The 7,322-nt window shown below is 52.8% G+C and overlaps 1 protein-coding gene across 1 annotated transcript in view; it reads right to left on the reverse strand.

Moving 5' to 3' along the window:
• LOC142256230 (phospholemman-like) overlaps nucleotides 1-4,958 on the reverse strand; it is a 39,479-nt gene extending 34,521 nt beyond the window's left edge. Inside the window, exon 1 of the mRNA XM_075327809.1 lies at nucleotides 4,831-4,958. The gene's annotated coding sequence lies outside the window, so the exon portion shown is untranslated. The remainder of the gene's footprint in view (nucleotides 1-4,830) is intronic.
• Nucleotides 4,959-7,322: the final 2,364 nt, after the last annotated feature.

The following is a 7,322-nucleotide window of genomic DNA, read 5'->3' on the forward strand; positions in this document are numbered from 1 at the left end:
TGTTACCTATTACTGCTTGCACGAGATTATGGGCGGGTACTTGGATGACTTTGCTGATGACAATCACAGCGCCGCCCATAATCTCGCGCCCATGGTAATAGGTAACGTGGTTCATATGGCCAGTGCTTGCGCATAACGGTGGAGGCAGAGTGAGAAGCGCTGGCACGAGATTATGGGCGGGTACTTGGATGACGCTGCTGATGACAATCACAGCGCCGCCCATAATCTCGCGCCCATGGTAATAGGTAACGTGGTTCATATGGCCAGTGCTTGCGCATAACGGTGGAGGCAGAGTGAGAAGCGCGGGCACGAGATTATGGGCGGGTACTTGGATGACGCTGCTGATGACAATCACAGCGCCGCCCATAATCTCGCGCCCATGGTAATAGGTAACGTGGTTCATATGGCCAGTGCTTGCGCATAACGGTGGAGGCAGAGTGAGAAGCGCGGGCACGAGATTATGGGCGGGTACTTGGATGACGCTGCTGATGACAATCACAGCGCCGCCCATAATCTCGCGCCCATGGTAATAGGTAACGTGGTTCATATGGCCAGTGCTTGCGCATAACGGTGGAGGCAGAGTGAGAAGCGTGGGCACGAGATTATGGGTGGGTACTTGGATGACGCTGCTGATGACAATCACAGCGCCGCCCATAATCTCGCGCCCATGGTAATAGGTAACATGGTTCATATGGACAGTGCTTGCGCATAACAGTGGAGGCAGAGTGAGAAGCGCGGGCACGAGATTATGGGCAGGTACTTGGATGACGCTGCTGATGACAATCACAGCGCCGCCCATAATCTCGCGCCTGCGCAATCACCTCAAAAGCGTTCACACTTTGCACAGTGCTCAGTCCCGCGAGAGTGGCACTGGGCATGCACAAAACTTCGGGAGGACAGTTACATGAGGAAGGCGTCCTCATGTATGGAAATGAGCAATGGGGGACGGCGTACAACGGCAGGAGGGGGAATAACGGACGCCAGGCAGCCCGCCCCCGTGACCATAAAAACAGATTTGCATACAAAAAGGTAAGACTTCATAAAGTATTATTTTAGGTCTCAAAGGGGGCACAATAGCAACAGGAACCTTTCCAGAATGCAGCCCAGGAGCTGCAGAGGGGAATCTTTTATTTTTTTTGCTAAATTTCTGGTGACAGGTTCCCTTTAAAGGGAACCTATCAGGTGCAATCTGCACTCAGAGCCAGGAGCAGTTCTGGGTGTATATTGCTAATCCCTCCCTAACTGTCCCTGTATACACTAGCATAGATAAAGGCATCTATAGAAAAAGTATTTTTAAAGAGCTTATATCTTATGCTAATTAGCGCGGGGACTAGTCCCAAGGGCGTTACTTCACTTGGCTAGTCGGCTCACATAGCGTGTTAGTACTCACACAGGGGCGTAATAACATGCTAACATGCTATGCGAGCCGACTAGCCAAGTGAAGTAACGCCCTTGTGACTAGTCCCCGCGCTCATTAGCATAAGATATAAGATCTTTAAAAATATTTGTTCTTGATCTCTTTATCTATGCTAGTGTATACAGGGACGGTTAGGCAGGGATTAGCAATATGCGCCCAGAACTGCTCCTGGCTCTGAGTGCAGATTGCACCTGACAGGTTCACTTTAAAGGGAACCTGTCACCAGATTTGGGGCCTATAAGCTGCGGCCACCACCAGCGGGATCTTATGTACACATTCTAACATGCTGCATACCTCCCAACCGTCCCGGATACAGCGGGACTTTCACGCTTTACGTTGTTTGTCCCGTTGCCACGGGCGGGACGGCCGGCTCCCGGGCTCCGCCCACCCACTCTCTCTCCGCCTCCCTGCTTTTCCCTCCTACCATCCTAGTAGACGTGGCATAGAGAGGAGCGCTGCCTGTGCTGCTGCTGGTACAGTAAACTAATCTCCCCAGCGCTGATTTCCCTCCCTCCCCCCTCACCCCCTGCCGCCTGTCTGTGCGGTCGGCCGGCCGCCTGTCTGTGCGGGCGCCCCCCGCCGCCTGTCTGTGCGGGCGCCCCCCTGCCGCCTGTCTGTGCGGGCGCCCCCCTGCCGCCTGTCTGTGCGGGCGCCCCCCTGCCGCCTGTCTGTGCGGGCGCCCCCCCGCCGCCTGTCTGTGCGGGCGCCCCCCTGCCGCCTGTCTGTGCGGGCGCCCCCCTGCCGCCTGTCTGTGCGGGAGCCCCCCTGCCGCCTGTCTGTGCGGGCGCCCCCCTGCCGCCTGTCTGTGCGGGCGCCCCCCTGCCGCCTGTCTGTGCGGGCGGCCCGCCGCCTCATTGTGCGGGCGGCCGGCCGCCTCTCTCTGCGGGCGGCTGGCCGCCTCTCTGTGCGGGCGGCCCGCCGCCTGTCTGTGAAGGCGGCCGGCCGCCTGTCTGTGAAGGCGACCGGCCGCCTCACTGTGGCTGCCTGCGTGTCCGTGCTGGAGGCTCGCCGGCTGCCTGCGTGTCCGTGCTGGAGGCCCGCCGGCTGCCTGCGTGTCCGTGCTGGAGGCCCGCCGGCTGCCTGCGTGTCCGTGCTGGAGGCCCGCCGGCTGCCTGCGTGTTTGTGCTGAATGGGTGTGGATGGGGAGTGGATATGGGCGTGACTGTGAAATGGGTGTGGTTAGGGGGCGTGGCCTAAAAATTTGCGCCGCAAACTTTGTCCCTCTTTTCCTTCTTTAAAAGTTGGGAGGTATGGATGTAGCAGAGCTGAATGTGATATTTAGTACAGTGTTACATAGGACTGCAGAATGGTTAGCAGACAAACTCGGCTCTGCTACATCTTCAAAACATTAGACTTTAGCTTTGCAGTGGTAAAACCTCCTTACTAGCTCCCTGAAATTTCTTGCACCCCTTCCCCCTCCTGCTGTGCACATATGGAAAAAATGAGCAGGAAAGGTTGAGTGTTATGTGCCAGGCACTGGAAACATTCCTGCAGAGCGGCCTCAATCCACCGCCTGACCCCCTGATATAGCCGGGATATAGGGCGACCCAGCTGGGCCCATAGAGGCTCCAGGGCCCGGGAGGCATTAGCATTGTGGCATTACCCCTGAGTATATAGGGCGATTTAGCTGGGCCCCTCTAGGCTGCAGGGCCTGAAGGTCATTAGCATTGTAGCATTACCCCTGAGTATATAGGGCGATTTAGCTGGGCCCCTCTAGGCTCCAGGGCTCGGGAGGCATTAGCATTGTGGCATTACCCCTGAGTATATAGGGCGATTTAGCTGGGCCCCTCTAGGCTCCAGGGCCCGGGGGTCATTAGCATTACCCCCTGAGTATATAGGGCGATTTAGCTGGGCCCCTCTAAACTCCAGGGCCCGGGGGGCATTAGCATTGTGGCATTACCCCTGAGTATATAGGGCAATTTAGCTGGGCCCCTCTAAACTCTATGGCCCGGGGGTCATTAGCATTGTGGCTAAACCCCCGGAGTATATAAGGCGATTTAGCTGGGCCCCACTAGGCTCCAGGGCCCGGGGGTCATTAGCATTACCCCCTGAGTATATAGGGCGATTTAGCTGGGCCCCTCTAAACTCCAGGGCCCGGGGGGCATTAGCATTGTGGCATTACCCCTGAGTATATAGGGCAATTTAGCTGGGCCCCTCTAAACTCTATGGCCCGGGGGTCATTAGCATTGTGGCTAAACCCCCGGAGTATATAAGGCGATTTAGCTGGGCCCCACTAAGCTCCAGGGCCCGGGGGTCATTAGCATTGTGGCAATACCCCTGAATATATAGGGCGATTTAGCTGTGTCCCTCTAGGCTCAAGGGCCCGGGGGTTATTAGCATTGTGGCTATACCCCCTGAGTATATAAGGCGATTTAGCTGGGCCCCTCTAAACTCCAGGGCCTGGGGGTCATTAGCATTACCTCTGAGTATATACGGCAATTTAGCTGGGCCCCTCTAAACTCCAGGGCCTGGGGGTCATTAGCATTACCCCTGAGTACATACGGCAATTTAGCTGGGCCCCTCTAAACTCCAGGGCCTGGGGGTCATTAGCATTGTAGCTATACCCCCTGAGTATATATGGCAATTTAGGTGGGCCCCTCTAGGCTCCGGGGCCCGGGGATCATTAGCATTGTAGCATTACCCCTTGAGTATATAGGGCAATTTAGCTGGTCCCCTCTAGGCTCCAGGGCCTGAGGGTCATTAGCATTGTGGCAATACCCCTGAGTATATAAGGATATTTAGCTGGGCCCCTCTAGGCTCTAGGGCTTGGGGGTCATTAGCATTGTGGCATTACCCCTCAGTATATAGGGCGATTTAGCTGGGCCCCTCTAGGCTGCAGGACCCGAGGGTCATTAGCATTGTGGCATTACCCCTGAGTATCCGATTCCTAAAATAAAAGCTTATTTGGGAATTGCCTTGTGTGCAGTTTTCTATTTTTACCCCACAAACGCTTCCTGGCTATGTAGTATACACAACATTACAGATGTAGCAGAGCTGAGTTTGTCATTACGGTATACTATATACTATATAATAACATATTTGCAGCATAATTTTGGGATTTAGGCTAAAACTGAATTCTAGAACTGAAGACACCAATAAAAAAAACCAATTCTGCTACATCCGCACATGATCCAATCCTCCAGTCTATCATAACGGAACGAGATCTGACATTTCCATAGTGACAGCGCACTGCCCCCTCACACCTCCCCCAGACTCATCTTACACCCTTCACAAATCTGAGGCTTTCCAGGAGCTGCAGAACTACAACCCCCAGCAAGTCCCCACAAGCTGCAGACTTTGTATTTATCTCCTTGCTACATTGTTGCAATTTCAAAACAAACAAATAAACAAAGAAGTTAAACAAAGTTTCCCTCCCTCCGAATGGAAAGATTTCTGCATAATAAGTTTCTCACCGAGGTGGGCTGACACCAGGGGTCTCCTGCCAGTGGCCTCCGGGCTTGTGGTGGGCGTCAGGGGGTGACTGTCAGCTCCTCTGCCCTAAGTCACACAAGTGATTCTGTTTACACTTTCCTCACTTTCCCCCTCCTCTCTCCTAATCCTGCCCCCTCCATCCCCTCCCTGCCCCTCTCTCCTATGTGTGGATCAGCCCCCCCCCCCCCCCCGTCTGTCCCTTTTTGTCCGTCTGTCCCGGTTTCGCCCTATTTGGCGTTATCTGCGGCGCGCAGCCCGTGTCGCCTTCTGTTTATCTCTTCTTTTTTACTATCTTCTTTTTTTTTTATTCTTTTCTCTCCAGTTCCTGGATCTGTTTTTCCACTTACACGAAGCGAAGGAATCACATGATACAGCTCCGAACAAAGAAAGATTACGCACCCAAACGAAAAAATAACGTCCCAGTAAATGGAAGCCCTCCAGCTCTTTAACCTTTCCTGTTTCTGGGAAAGTTGGGTGAAAAAGAGTAAACTGCTGCCAGATAAACTTTTACTGTTCCAACTTTCCATTCTATTCAGTGTCTGCTAAACTTTTTGTTTCCTGGCTAAAAAATAATAATTTCTGCTGGATCCAGGTGATTGAAGTCAATGGGAACAGATCAAAATCATTGAAGTCAATTAACAGATAAGTTACAAATGTATCACTTTTTCATCACAACCAGATCCGTGACCTCAGGAAGAAAGTCATCAGACACAAGACAGCAGGTAAAGAGAGCGAAATGCTGCAGGGATCAGAAGGATCACATCAGGCGATGGCAAGAAGGCACCAAGAAGGAGAAGACACTGAACAAGAAGGGAGGGAGGGCCCAGAAAGTGCTGGAGGGATCACATCGGGTGACTGCAGGGTGTACAAGGAGGAGAAGACCCTGAACAAGCAGGGACAGCCTAGAAAATGCTGGAGGGATGACAGCAGGTAACTACAGGGTCTACAGCAAGAAGATACAAAGGAGGAGAAGACACTGAACAAGCAGGGACAGCCTAGAAAATGCTGGAGGGATGACAGCAGGTAACTACAGGGTCTACAGCAAGAAGGTACCAAGGAGGAGAAGACACTGAACAAGCAGTGAGAGAGGGCCCAGAAAGTGCTGGAGGGATCACATCGGGTGACTGCAGGGTGTACAAGGAGGAGAAGACACTGAACAAGCAGGGACAGCCTAGAAAATGCTGGAGGGATGACAGCAGGTAACTACAGGGTCTACAGAAAGAAGGTACCAAGGAGGAGAAGACACTGAACAAGCAGAGAGGGAGGGCCCAGAAAGTGCTGGAGGGATCACATCAGGTGACTGCAGGGTGTACAGCAAGAAGGTACCAAGGAGGAGAAGACACTGAACAAGCAGGGACAACCTAGAAAATACTGGAGGGTTCACAGCAGGTAACTACAGGGTCTACAGCAAGAAGGTACCAAGGAGGAGAAGACACTGAACAAGAAGGGACAACTTAGAAAATGCTGAAGGGATCACAGCAGGTAACTACAGGGTCTACAGCAAGAAGATACCAAGAAGGAGAAGACACTGAAAAAGCAGGGACAACCTAGAAAATGCTGGAGGGATCGCAGCAGGTAACTACAGGGTCTACAGCAAGAAGGTACCAAGGAGGAGAAGACCCTGAACAAGAAGGGACAACCTAGAAAATGCTGGAGGGATCACAGCGGGTAACTACAGGATCTACAGCAAGAAGGCAACAAGGAGGAGAAGACACTGAACAAGCAGGGACAACCTAGAAAATGCTGGAGGGATCACAACAAGTAAATGCAGGGTCTACAGCAAGAAGGTACCAAGGAGGAGAAGACACTGAACAAGCAGGGAGGGCCCAGAAAGTGCTGGAGGGATCACATCAGGTGACTGCAGGGTGTACAGCAAGAAGGTACCAAGGAGGAGAAGACACTGAACAAGCAGGGACAACCTAGAAAATGCTGGAGGGATCACAACAAGTAAATGCAGGGTCTACAGCAAGAAGGTACCAAGGAGGAGAAGACACTGAACAAGCAGGGAGGGCCCAGAAAGTGCTGTAGGGATCACATCAGGTGACTGCAGGGTGTACAGCAAGAAGGTACCAAGGAGGAGAAGACACTGAACAAGCAGGGACAACCTAGAAAATGCTGGAGGGATCACAGCAGATAACTACAGGGTCTACAGCAAGAAGGTACCAAGGAGGAAAAGACACTGAACAAGCAGGGACAACCTAGAAAATACTGGAGGGTTCACAGCAGGTAACTACAGGGTCTACAGCAAGAAGGTACAAAGGAGGAGAAGACACTGAACAAGCAGGGAGGGAGGGCCCAGAAAGTGCTGGAGGGATCACATCAGGTGACTGCAGGGTGTACAGCAAGAAGGTACCAAGGAGGAGAAGACACTGAACAAGCAGAGAAGGAGGGCCCAGAAAGTGCTGGAGGGATCACATCAGGTGACTGCAGGGTGTACAGCAAGAAGGTACCAAGGAGGAGAAGACACTGAACA

The sequence above is a fragment of the Anomaloglossus baeobatrachus genome, chromosome 11 (assembly GCF_048569485.1).
Source record: "Anomaloglossus baeobatrachus isolate aAnoBae1 chromosome 11, aAnoBae1.hap1, whole genome shotgun sequence".
NCBI classification, from domain to species: Eukaryota; Metazoa; Chordata; class Amphibia; order Anura; family Aromobatidae; genus Anomaloglossus; species Anomaloglossus baeobatrachus.